Source organism: Aotus nancymaae, unplaced genomic scaffold (assembly GCF_030222135.1).
Source record: "Aotus nancymaae isolate 86718 unplaced genomic scaffold, 86718_ANA_hifiasm-v0.15.2.pri h1tg000032l_0, whole genome shotgun sequence".
Classification (NCBI taxonomy): Eukaryota; Metazoa; Chordata; class Mammalia; order Primates; family Aotidae; genus Aotus; species Aotus nancymaae.
Window position 1 is genome coordinate 5479325 of NW_026988445.1, and position 14193 is coordinate 5493517.

General features: G+C 41.6%; 1 protein-coding gene across 1 annotated transcript in view; it reads right to left on the reverse strand.

The window, feature by feature from the left end:
- ESRRG (estrogen related receptor gamma) overlaps positions 1–13338 on the reverse strand; it is a 643587-nt gene extending 630249 nt beyond the window's left edge. Inside the window, exon 1 of the mRNA XM_064383505.1 lies at positions 13301–13338. The gene's annotated coding sequence lies outside the window, so the exon portion shown is untranslated. The remainder of the gene's footprint in view (positions 1–13300) is intronic.
- Between the last annotated feature and the right edge of the window lie 855 nt (positions 13339–14193).

Here is a 14193-nt window from a genome sequence, read left to right on the forward strand (position 1 = left end):
CACAACACCTTAGAGGAAGGCAGGGAAGCAATACGGAGATGAAGCAGACAGGCCAGATCAATCATTCTTCTTGTTGGACCACTTATTCTATAAGAAAGCAACTTTGCTTATTTCATCCATTATATATTGCAGTTCCATTTTTAAGGGATCTTATTTTATATGCTAAATAATATAGGCTTTCAAGTAAAGATATCCAAGAGACACCTGCCAACACTGTTCTGGATCTCCAAAAAGAGGCCTAGACTGACAAGGAAGCACTGATATTCATTAGCATGTAGACAGTAGTAGTTAAAACCATGGGAATAGACCAGAAAAAGACAAGCAGAGACACACCTGAATTTGCATCCTAGCCCCACCTCTTATTAGTTATGTGATTTTGACTAAGTTACCTCTAAGAGCCTATATTCTATAAGCCTGTGATGATACCTGTATTAACATAACTCTAACTGCTACAAAATATCATCATCACATCTCAGTAGCTTCTTACAATGAAGATTTCTTATTCAGATGAAGCCCAGGCATATATACAGCAGGACCCAGGCTGCTTCATCCAGCGGCTCTTTCTCCCTTAGGATATTAAATTCCTTCATTTACAGCCACTTCCATAGCCCATGGTAGGAAAGGCACACACACTTCTTAACCACTTTAGCCCAGAAGTGACATATACATTTTGTTGTTGAGAGCAATTATTTGATCCTAACTAGATGCAAAACAGCCTAGGAAATGGTATCCCCCTAGCAGTCACTTCTCAGCAGAAAAGCTATCCAATAGAGATGGTGCATGAATCTTTGGTGAAGCAGTGGCTTCAATAAAATTCTGCTTTGTTTCTCATGGAAATGAAAAATGAAAAGGAATAGATAATATATCTAACAGTATATCATGCCTAAGGAACCCTAAATAATGTTAGCACTCACCTTCTTCCTCATCATTCTCCTTGTTCCTCCATCCTACGTACACTTCTATTATGTACCGAAAAGGCCTTTAGTTTTTCCATTTCAGTGTATTAATTACATTCTTGCCTTTGTATACAAAATTTTAGGCGCAATTCTTCCTTTTTCTGCTCCACCAATTCTACCTTTTTACATTCACATGTATGTTCATTGTAGCCCTATTCATAATAGCAAAGGCATGTAACCAACCCAAATGCCCATTGATGATAGATTGGATAAAGAAAATGTGGTACATATACACCATGGAATGCTATGCAGCAACAAAAAAGAATGAGATCATGTCCTTTGCAGGGACATGGATGAAGCTGGAAGCCATTATCCCCAGCAAACTAACACAGGAACAGAAAACCAAACAATGCATGCTCTCACTTACAGGCGGGAGCTGAACAATGATAACACATAGACGCAGGGAGACAACACACACTGGGGCCTGTTGGGGGAGTGTTGAGGGGCATGGCAAGTGCACTAATGCATGCTGTGCTTAATACCTGGGTGATGGGTTGATAGGTGCAACAAACCACTAGGCACATGCTTACGTATGTAACAAACCTGCACATCCTGCACATGTACCCCCAAACTTAAAAAAGTAAAATAATAATTTTTTAAAAATACCCATTTTAAAAGACCAGCCTCAAAGCAATCTCCTAGAATAAGCTTCCTCTCATTCTTCATGGGCAGATGAAACCCCTTTGAGCCACTATCACAGCACATATAACCTGTGCATTTAGCGCTTTCCAGATGTTGGTTTGATATCATAACAATATGTGCACTCACCTTCCCTGACTGTCTCTGAGCCTAATGTGTAAGCTTCCTGAAGGCAGCAATTGCATTTAACTCCTCTTTGTTCAAAATGATCAAAAGAGTAAACTGAATTTAGACTTTAAATGGAAGACACCAACACTTAGAGATTTGAGATCTCCTCGCAATGAATGAAGAAGTAAACATTTATTCCACAACTCCGGAAAGGAGGAATAAAGCAGTTTGTCCCAAGTATTTACTCAGGTGATGACTATCTGAATTACTGGGATAGTACTATTTTTCTTGATTTCACTTTGTATATCCTTGAGGAAGCATGTGTGGTAAGACCCGCTTATGAATAAAGCATGTGCTTAAAGAACAATAAAGCAACATATCTTTAAATATTATGATACCTAAGAGAAACAAACAGCTCTGAAGAGGCTTCCTTAAGCACTCTCTATGTGCATCAATCAAGGTGGTGATGTGGCAGTTTTCTGGGTAATTTGATAAATGTCAACAACCAAACTATCTAAATCCATCCATCAGATGAATACACCACTCTTGAGTTATCTGAGCACTTGCCAGGTCACTTTGTTCTACTTAGTTATAGCCACTGCCTGAGGAAAAGAAGAAGAAAGAAAAAAAACAAGGTACTGGAACTTAGGTAGCTCACTGAAAATGCCTATATTTTCCTTTATCCAACAATGGTCCTTATGAAAGTGGGAAATACATAGAAAGGAGGTATTTTTCAGCAAATTAACTCATTCTATGTCCCTAGACAAAGGTTGGGTATCCCTCAAGTAGTAAACAGCCTTCCGTGTAACAAGATGGTATGTGATTCCCTCTCATGCTGCCCATCTCACACCAAATGGTCTAAGATGGCCTCAGAATTCCTGAAGCTGAACAACCCTCTGTCTTAACCATCACCCAGCTGAAGAGACCAGAGACACATCCAGAGATCCACTCCATGTCTAAGTTCTCACTCCAGGGCCTCTGAAGATAGCTCAGGGCTGATCTGTATCCCCAAATACTAGCTCTCTCAGAGTCTGCCCATTGCTTATCCTATATGCCAGTGCTCACTAGGATATCAGAACAAGACTACCCTGAGGAGGGAGGAAAGTGGGATTCCATTTTTATAATATACTCTATATCCATACCAGTACCACAAGGGTACTGGGCCTTCCAGGGGTCACATGACTTCACAGGAATATTCTGTATAGCACTAGACCTGTGAGTTACTATCCACACAAAGGATGCTGTGATAAATCTGGAAAACATCACATACCATAGTCCTCTCTCAGATATTCACAGTACATATCAGTACATTCTAGACTCTGAAACATCCTAGAGTAATAAATCCATTTTTGAGTTTATTGTTTCAGAAATGTATTTGTGTATAAGAAAAATCTTCAGACAAAACACTTGTTGACATCTTCCCTCCATAGATTGTGGGTTGGGTCCATGAGGTAAGGAACCATGCCATTTTGTTCATTTCTTTTCCTCAAGTGCTTAACATAGTATTTGATACTTTAATAAATATTTGACAAATTAATGAATATTGTGTGGTAGTAGGGTCCTAAAGAACCAGCTTTGTAAAACTACATGTTAAAAAAATCACATATCTATGGACTACTTCAAGTAAGAACAACCTCCCTGAACTGGAAGATTACTCGGAATCTATTTAAATCCCAATGTGTAAAGCAACATTAAAAAATACATTGGTATTTATTAATATCATGTGGTCAGACAACTTCTTCTTTCCCCTCAAACTGTCTTTTCTTAGTATCAAATTAACCTAACCAAATATTTCAAGATGTTTGGTACCTAGATCTCTGATGCTTACATTTGCTGTGTATGAGAACTCTTGAGGGTATTATTGAAATTTCTGAGTCCCAGGGATTCAGTATTTCTAGAGCAGGGCCCAGGGTGCTACATTTTCCACAAATAACCCAGGTCATTCTGTCATAGGTTTTTTGGATGGAATGGACCTTCAGAAAAGCTGATCAAGAGATACTGTGGTACAGGAGGCCTGAACTTGTTATCAGAGGCCTGGGTTTGAGTCTGAGATCAGCATCCAGACTAGTTGTGAAGTCATGGGCAGTAATCTCTAAGCCTCACTTTCTTCTCTGTGGGATTCAAAATACATTTCTTTATCTACCTACCTAGCTACCTACCCCACCCCACAGCATTGTGTAGGAAGAAAGTGTATATAAAACTCTACCTTGAAACCTAACAGATACTTAACCCATATTGTTCAATAAATCAATAAATTTGCCATTATTTCAACATTCTGTAATATTAAACAAATTATATCACACCTGTGGTACAGCACAGAAAGGTTTTCTGCTGAATATTTAGACATAGATAAAATGGCTGGACCAACTGTGCTATACAAACCTGTGCCATCAGCCTAGCAAATTCCATAGTACACTTGGCCCATGTATATGGACATAGTGCTGGCCAAATCATGGTGAGGGTCAAGCTATATGACATTGGCCACAACACATTGAATATTAAAATATTTCTTCTGTTTGGTACCAGATCTTCAAAAAGCAGACTCTTTAATCTTAAGTAGGCAAATAGCTAGAGTAAACTTGGCTTGGTATAGACACATGTACAAAAAGAAGGTTCCTGCTAATCAAGTAACCTCATTAATAATAACCATTGTTAAAAAATTAGAGTGCACTGGAATACATGTAATGATAATATGGTACTCTACATATTCAATTATCCCTCCATTCGAAAGACCTTTCTGGAGCCCACACTACTCAGGCTAATTGCTATGAACACTGCCCAACTGCACTGCATGAATCCTTTGAAAGCATTAGACATTGGGTTGTTTCCCAACTTTGTGGCATATTCCGAAGCCTGCTTTTAAATAGATCTGATATTACTTATTATTTACCTTTTGTTCATAAAATAATGAAATAAATGCTAAAACTGAAACATCTCTGCTTAAAAGATTATTAGAGATTTCCAATTAGTGGGGTGTCAATGACATTCCCTGTATATTGATTTATATTCATTTGCTTTTTGTGTTGGTGTTTTCTACTCTTCTGACTTTAAACACTTAAATTGTAAATGCCTGTCCAAAGTCTCATTGCTCTGTGGTTAATGCTAACAGCAAGAGAACTTTGCAAAGCTAAACTCATGCCACAATGTTCATTTTCTATGTATATTACTGCCTTTTGCTTATATGTTTTGGTTATAAGCTATCTTTTGTGCCTGTGTCTTATGTTTGCAGTAACGAACGTGATTAATGGCAGGGCTTATGCAGGTAAACAGGTGAATAAATCATGCCAAGTTTGGTGACCCCATCAAAAGATGGCCTTGAAACTCACCTCCAGCTGATGGTTGCCATAAGAGAATGCAGGAGAGCAGCCCCAGCATTGCTAGACCTTCCAATGTTTCAAGAGAAGTCTAACACATAATAGGTACTCAATAAGTATTTGTTGATTCAATACAGAGATTCAGATTTTCATCTTAAATCTCTAGATCATTTTATTCTAAGCAGCATAATGTGGTAGGTAATTGAGAACATGAACTCCTGAGTGAGACTGCCAGAGTTAAAAATCTAGCTCTGCCACTCATTAGCTATGTGACCTCGGGCAAGTTACAGAAAAACTCCATGCCTCAGTTTTCTAACTTGTAAAATGGAGGGAAATAATAGTATCCACTTTGTAGAATTGTTTAAGTTAACTTTAAAATATTTTTTAAATCTTGGGGCAATATCTGGTAGACTGTAAGTGCAACATTAAAAAGAAAACACACTAAAGCACCCAAATTTCTTTACATAAATATGCCTATGTAGAAAACACACTAAAGCACCCAAATTTCTTTAAATAAATATACATATGTAGAAAACATTTTGACATGTTATTCCTTTTTGTCCCTACAATAATTGTCAGATAAAGGTGTTATTCTGCAGATTAGGAAACTGAATTTCCCTTGGGATCCCTTAGGATGTATTCAGGTGACAGCCACACATGTGCTTGTTGGCCATGCAAGAGCACTGTGCCCAGGTACTTAGGAAGTATCCAGGGGTTTGCCCATTAGCACACTCCATAAAATGACCAATACAGCAATCTGATCCAAGACCTCTAGTGGACAAAATCAGAGGTCTCCAAACCGGTGTGCATGATAAATTTTCTTACTCAGTAACTAAACAATTAAAATTAAAATCTCATCCAAACCACTGCATTGGTTTTTAATCAATAAATTAATTGCCTAAAAGAAACCAATTCAAAATAATAGGCAAAGCCTTTACATTTAATAATATCCATTGATATTCTTACTCTTTTATAAGTTTTGTCTTAAAAATATTTTGCAATGATTTAGTTTCTCTTCTCTCTGACTCCAAGAACTTTCAGTAACTTTACAAGCATGCCATCTGACGACTGCGGCCCATGTGTTAGAAACTACTAAATTAAAAACACCGTGTCAACCTTTAGATTTTCCTGGTTGTTGTTGGTTTAAGGCAGCTCCTTAATGTTATTTAAACAGAGGAGATTATTTGAAATTTCTTGGTAGATGAATTTGATAATGATAATTAAAAAAAAAATAACTACTGTCATCCTAAGATGAAAGATCTCATTCATAGCTAGACACCTTATCTGAATAACTCAGGACTTCTGTAAAGAAAAAGGTCAATGTAGCCCTACCTGTTTCCTTTTCTTGAACAGCATTAACTTTACATACTCCCTGATAATCTGCATTTGGTAAAGTTGATTGGGCATTAAAGAAATGTCTTCTCTTTAATAAGGGTTGTAAATTTTTGTTTTGTGTCATGATTAATTGAGTCTTTTCATGGATATGTAATGTCTATATTGTTTAAAATAACTATTACTGTCTCCTCAGGCTGAGGTAGGAGGATCGCTTAAGTCCAGAAGTTGGAGACCATCCTGGGCAACATAGTGAGACCCCAGTCTCAAAAGAAAATACTACTGGGAATTCATCAAATTTAAAAACTTGTATGAATAACAGAACACTATCAACAAAGTAAAAAAACAAAAAAAACCCACGGAATAGGAGAAAATACAAATATGTGCAAATCCTGCATCTTAGGGTTTAATATTCTGAACGTATAAAGAACTCTTACAACTCAACAATAAAGAGACAAAAACCCCAATTTAAAAATTGTCAAGACTCTGGATAGACATTTCTCCAAAGAGAATATACAAATGGCCAATAAGCACATGAAAATATACTTGGCATCATTAGTTATTAGGAAAATACAAATCGAAATGACAGTGAATTACCACTTACACCCACTAGTCTGACTATCAGAAATAAAGCAAAATAAATGTTGATAAGGAATGTAGAAATTGGATCCCACGTACATTTTCGGTGGGAATGTAAAATTATGCAGCTACTGTGGAAAGCAGTATGGTAGTTCCTAAACAAAGTTAGACCCAAGAGAACAGAAACCATATGTTTAAACAAAACTTTGTACACAGGTCTTCACAGCAGCATTATTCATAATAGCTCAAAAGTGGAAACAACCCAAATGTCTATCAACTGATGAATGTGTAAACAAAATGTGATATATCCATAAAACTGAATATTATTCAGCCATAAAGAGGAATGAAGAACTGACTCATGTTACCATATGGATGAACCTTGATAACAAGTGAAGTCATACAAAGATAATAAGTGAAAGCAGCCAGATACAGAAGGCCAAATGTTAAATGATTCCAATTATAAAATGTCCAGAATAGGCAAACCTAGAGAGACAGAAAGCAGATTAAGGCTTGGCAGTGGCTGAAGGGGAGGGAAGAATGAGGAGTGACTGCTTAGGGGATGAGGTTTCCTTCTGCAGTGATAAAAGTGTTCTGGATTTAGATGCTGGTAATGGTTGGATATCATTGTGAATGTTGTAAAAAAAAAAAAAAAAAGCCACTGAATTATACTCCTTAAAATGATTAAAATGATAAATGTGATGTTATGTGAAGTTTACCTCACTAAAAAGTATTTACTTGAACCCCTAGTGGAAGAAGCAAGAAGCTTCTTCTTCCCATATAAAATAATGTCACACAATATATCACCCAAATGATTTTAAGGAGTAGAATACTGCATCTACATCTCGAAGATCGGCAGCTGAAACATCGTCCTTATTCCCTTTATTTCATTGTGCCACTTATCATTTGCCCTTTAATCTTTAATATCGTTCTTGGTTTGTCATATCAATAGCAGAAACTGCAACTTTACTTATTTACTTATTTATGCAGAGGAGGGTCTCACTAAGTGGTGCAGGCTGGAGTGTAGCAGTGGGATCCTAGCTCACTGCAGCCTGAAACTCCTGGGCTCAAGCTATCTTCCTGCCTCAGTCTCCTGAGTAGCTAGGACCACAGGCATGCACCACCAGGCCTGGCTAATTTTTCTTTTTCTTTTTGTAGATAAGGGATCTCGCTATGTTGCTCAGGCTGGTGTCAAACTCCTAGCCTCAAGCAATTCTCTCCCTTGGGCTCCCAAAGAGCTGGGATTGCAGGTGTGAGCCACTGCACTGGACCTGAAATGTCACCTTTCCTGATGTTACATCTCCACTTCCAAATGTTCACTGTCAATAGTTTAGCTAATTTGGCAATCATCAATTAATGAATATGTGTAAGAATTTTCTCTCTTCTAAATTACATTAAAATGTTTAATTAAAAATAACTGAATATTAATTATTCTGGTAAGAGGGGGATATAATTTTTCAGAAATCAGTAACTTGAATATTCTTTTAATTTATATGAGATCAATGAATCAGAAGCAATGATGTATTTGACAGAAAAAAATAAAGAACATTGGAGCCTAAGTATTCATCAAGCCTTCTTGAAAAAGAAGACATACGTTTTCTACACTTTTCCCCCACAAAGAAATGTCTTTTTTTTTTTTTTAATTATTAAGACATTGGCAGTAAAATATAGCTTAAATAAATGAGTCAATAGAATATACTATATTGCCCCAAATTTAATTTTTCTAAATTGTAAACTCCTGTCAAATAGGTTGTACAGGTGGATATGTTGAAACAATCTCATTTAAACACATACTTGTTAAAGCAATTAATGGCAGATTCAGTTGGATTAGGGAATATAATTCTAAAGAAGTATGCTAAAGTTAAATGAAAAGTTCTAAAAATAAGTTCAGTTGTCCATTAATTTCAAAGGTCCAATTTCCTGAAGCAAATACCCAACCTATGATTTTTAAATACCTCAAAGAAAATTTCTACATAAAAAGTCATGTTTATCTTCTATGACATGTCTGTTTAAATGTTAATATAACCATATTTATTAATGGCCAGGTTTATTCCAAATAGGCAGAAAAGAAAAAAAAAACAGTAAGCAAGCATTTGAATAATTCAGGTTAAAAAAAATCTTCACTTTCATCTTAAGTATGTGTCTAACTCAGGTGAAAGCAAAGGCAGTTTTAGCTAGAACTACCTGGAGATCTGAAGCGGGAGTAATCCTGTCCCACAAAATCCAAACATATCTGGTTCATGTGCTGTTATTGTAAGGAAATTTGAGAAATACAGCAACTGAAACCAACCTGTTGAAGGTGACCAAGAACTGGATGAAAGTAAATGCTTTTATTTTATGTGAAAGTGAAGTGAGATATTGGAGGGTGCAGAAGATTTGCAGGCTGCATACATATTCAGTGGTCAACACCTAAAAATGCTCAGCCAGAATACAGCCCTGAATGTGTGGCTAATACAGTCACATAATCAGAGAATTCTATTTCTTCACTTAAGGGGAAAAATTTGAGTTAAAATTGGTAAAACATAATAGGAGAGCATCAAGTTAATTGAATTTCCTTGTCAAAGAGTCACTTAGTTCTCTGAGTTCTCCATAATTCCCTCCCTCCTGCCATCTGGATTTCAGGCCTCCGCTCTTTGCCTTGAAATGTGTAAATTTAATGATCAAATAAAATCTTGGAAGGAGATTATACTCAGTTCCTCTACACACTCATCATCAAGAAAAAGAAATCCCAATAAGGGAGAACACAAGATTAAGATGACCCCATTGCTGGAGCTCTGGAGTTGCTGACCCAAGAAAGATGGTGCTGGGAGTCAGAGTAGAAAAGGAGGGAGCAAAGAAATTGTTCCAACTTTTAGGAAAAGTTTAGCCATTGCCTTCATCCTTCCACACCCAGTAATATGTATGTATGTATGTATGTATGTATATATGTATGTATGTATGTATGTATATATGTATGTATGTATGTATGTATGTATGTAGAGAGGGAGGTCTCTATGTTGCTCAGGCTGGTCTCGAATTCCCAGATTTCAGTGATTGTCCTGCCTTGGCTTCCCAAAGTGCTGGGATTACAGGTGTGCGAGACCTTGAGCTAGGCCAAGTAATTCTTAATTCCAGTCAAAGATCTAGCTGGGAAAAGGGAGAGGAAGAAATGGAATTGGTAGTCAGGCCATTTTAGTATGCACAGTCATGCTGGTAGAGAAGGCAGGATGGCGGCTGAGGGATTGCAAGTGGGATTGAGAAGCGTGGGGAATTTTAAGGCTCATAAAGTTATCTTGATGTGGGATGGTTCAAGCTGATTATAGCATCCCTGGCAACTTAGCAGCAAGTGGCATCACGAAAAACACAGTTTAGGAACTGTCAAGAGGTTATGCTTTGATTATTGGTAAAATGGTGGCCACCATTTATAACCATGATCTAAGGCCATCGAAGAAAAGCAGGGCCTGTGTGCAAATGGGCACAGGTACCCACTTCTGTCTAATTCTGCGTGCATGGAGAATTGTTGCCTCTTCTTGAGGGGTTACAGGCTCCTGGTTACTCTCTCCTTGCCTCCTTTTGGAGGCTATAGGTCACAGATTTGAAGTCTTTGTAAGTGGACAATTCCTCTTCCTGTCATTTTCCAGAGCTTCTTGAAAACGAGCTGATTTGGAGGAAATGAAATTTCTTTTCTTCACTAACTGATTTGGAAACAAATGGGCCTCCCCGTTCTCTGTCACCACCTCCCTTCCATACCCCAAAGGTTTGTCGTCTGGTTTTGTCTACATGTTGGACATGTCACCTCTACTCACAATGAAAATGAGAACTTGGGGTCCTTCTTGTCTAGAACAACAAACTGTGTGAACCCAGGGCTCTAGAGGCCACGCCACAGAGGCCTACTGCGGGCAAGGACAGGCCAGAAAGGAACCTGCTGTCAGGAGCACGAACTAGAAAGATATGGTCAGCCTTGCCACATAGAGAGCTGAGCAAGTGAGTCTCACAGCCAGAGCAAGTCACTTCCCTAAGCGACTGAAGCTCCCTAGTTCTAAGATTCCCGTCAAAGGCGGGAAAAGTCCCAATGTTTCCCAAAATTCCTAAAAGCGGAATGAATGATTTAGACTAACACTCTGTTCCCCGCTACCCAGGAGCCTGGCGCCTAGCACCCCACCTTCAGGACCCAGAGTTTATGCTAAAGCATAATTGCTGGAGGTGTTGGGAGCCTGTACTCAGGCCCTCTCCAACTTTGGCCAATACTTGAGCGATGCGAGTCATAGAAACATTGGGGATGGAGTATTTAAATGTGTCTGAAGGTCCTGAGGGTCGGGAGTTGTGGAGTCTAAGAAATGCGGGTCAATGCCTGGGCAGACGCATGCTGACTAGCTGGTCAGTAGCCGGGAACCTGGGGGTAAGGCGGGGTTGTTCTTGGCTAACTCCTTCGCTGGAAAGTCGTGGGCTTTTCAAACTGAACAAGGGGGAAAGAAAGTTAGCAATGTTTTTTTTTTTTAAAACTGTGCTTTTCCTTTATCGAGTCTCCCTTTTCTCTTTTCCTCTGTACTTCTGCCTTTCTTATTTTGATCTGTTCTCTCCTTCTTTCCTTCCCTTCCCCCTGGGGCTTAAGGAAAAGACCAGCCGCTAAGATAAACTCTCAACCAAAGAGCTGAGCGCATTTACTGTAGGGGAATGGGGCTGAGGGCTACTGAGATATCGCACCTCCAGTCCCTGAATTCCAACATTTAGAGGTCAGTGCCACCGGTTTCTGCCTAGGAAGATGTACTAAGTTTCACACCTACCCATATCCCCAAATGTTGCTCAGAGTTAGTGGCAGAAACTTGTTTCTGCTTTTAACTTGGCAGTCGAGTTTTGGAAAGCGGTTTTGGGAGGGCCGGGTTGAGAATCCGGGCAGCTCAGGACCAGATGTAGACGCCCTGGGTCCTGTCTGAACCAGACTGCTGCTGCAATGTGAGATTGGGAGGGAACTGGGGATGCGGGCTGGGAACAGACCGTACCTCAGCCCCCAGGGTTTCTGTGACGGGGAACTTCGGGCACATGAGCTCTGGGGAGTAGGTCTCCTCCAAATGGCACCGACACAGACCGGTGCTGAATCTTCTCTCTCTGCCAGTCTATCCGCAAAGGCCGCCTGGGCACTTTTGAGGGGATGTAGCTAAAAGAGGACTCTAACTGTGACATCTACCGAGGAAGGAGAAATTGGTAGTGCCTAAAAAGTTGATCCAGATGCGTGCAGTGAAGGTACAGGGTCCTGCGATACATAAAAGCGGTATCCCATTACCTGTTCTTAATTCCTCCCTACCCCCGCTCTGGCCTCTCGTTTTCAGCTCCACGGATCCAAGCCCGGCGTTATTTTTAGCTACAATCTTCTCTACACCCAGTACCCCTCAAAAGTGTGCCTCAGCTCAAGTGGGAAAGGGCACTTTGACCCACCATAAGCAAGTTTACAGCCTGCCACCGCGCACCTGCGAGAAAGAGCGCCTGGCCGCGACTCCGCGCACAGATCTTCCCCGCGCATGTGGCGCAGCGACGCTGGCTCCTCTCGCTCCGGGCTGAGGCTCAAGGAACCTCGCCAGTCTGCTGTACCCCAATCCCCTTGACGTTTGATTTCTAAAACCGCATAGTCTGTAGCTCTGGCATTTAGAAAAAGAGGACAAGGTCAAGGCCTATGGACCAACCGCCACGATCCGCTTGTGCCTTTGCTCTCACGGCATGCGAGTCCTGCCCCGCAGCCACTAGAAAATGGTGTCCCAGCGCCCAGTTTACCTGGAATTCAGGGACCTGACTCTGACTCGATTTCCGACTGGCCCCAGCCTGAGCCCATGTCCTTCCTCTCCTTTCCCCGCTTTCCGCCCAGGGCAGTTCTGAGATTTTGATTAAGAGAGATCTGTCCCCGCACCGCAGAGGGACGGTCCCAAATGACCAGGCTTCCTGGGCACTGCGTCCTCATCCCGAGGTCGGAGCCACTGCGAAAGGAAAGGTCTCCATCTGGACGCACCTCGTCCCCTCCCCCAGCACGCCGGGCCGCGCCCTGGGGCTGGCTCGGGCACGCGCTTTTCCCCCTCCTCACCCCCGCACAGTTTTATTCTTTATGAAACACACACACCCACCCCGCCTCCCACGTAAAGGCCAGTCTCGGCTCATTTTGTGCCCAGATGCAAACTCAGCTGGAAGTTGAGAGAAGAGGTGAGGGGAGAGAGGGAGATGCTGCGAAATAGAGAATGAGAAGGGAGAAATCAAAGAGGGAGGAGGGACAAGTGTGGAGCTGGAGGTTGAAGGGGCAGAAGCGGAGGGGAAGGACTGAGCAAGGGGCGCGCGTGGCTGAGGCGGCGGGGCTGCTGCGCCTCCTCCCAGCCTTTTCGCCCGCGCGCAGAGAGAGGTCAGGTGTGGACTCACATTCACCGACTGCAAAACTGCTTTCCTTGCTACTACCAGAGGACGTTTCGGGGCTCCCCAACGTCTTCTCCCTGGCTACAGGCCGCGTGAGAGCAGAAATAAAACAAAACAAATCACGGGACCCGACGGAGTCGGGCGGCTGGGCGCCTCCGGGATCGCTCTCACTTTGCACTCGGAAGCCGGCGCGAGGATTCGGGCTGCCGCGTGTAGCCTATAAATAGCAAACTTTTTGACCCAAGCAGCTAACAAATGAGAGGAGCAGACGTGCATTTTGCTCAAGATCCCCCCCCCCATTTCCGGGGACGACCTGACTCCCACTCCCGCCCCACTTGTAGTAGTTGTGAGAGGGCAGATTCGGAGAGAGAGATGCAATTTTATTTTATTAGAATTTACAGTCGTATTGTTACTTTTGCGGGAGGGAGGAAGAATCGTGCCATTTATCTGACCCTCCCTACCCACCTACCTTTGCTACCCTTCTCCCCCACCCAGCAACTGGCACTGGCTGGGAAGGACCAAGAGCGGAGCTCCCAGGGAGGGTGGCTGTGGAAGCCAGGGGGCGGAGGGGGATCCGGAGCCGGTTTTCCCTCTAGGAGTACTGGAGTGACTGGGAGGGAAAGCGGGAAGCACTGTCAGGAGCTGGCGTTTTCTTGAGGTACTGGGACAGGAATGTAGGTAATTCAGAATTTTGGATGGAAGGGCAAAAGGTGAGTGCAGAAGGCACAGAGGAGTTCCTGCAGCGCAGGTTTCCTTTCCCAGAAGCGACAATAACCCACTCAGCAACTTTACGTCAACCCTAGGCTCTGGCCTACCGGGAGGGCAAACGCGGGCACCCGGGTCCTATCATCGCTTGGGGGTGCCAGTTCTAGGGTGAGCGTGAGCTTCGGGATGGGGCA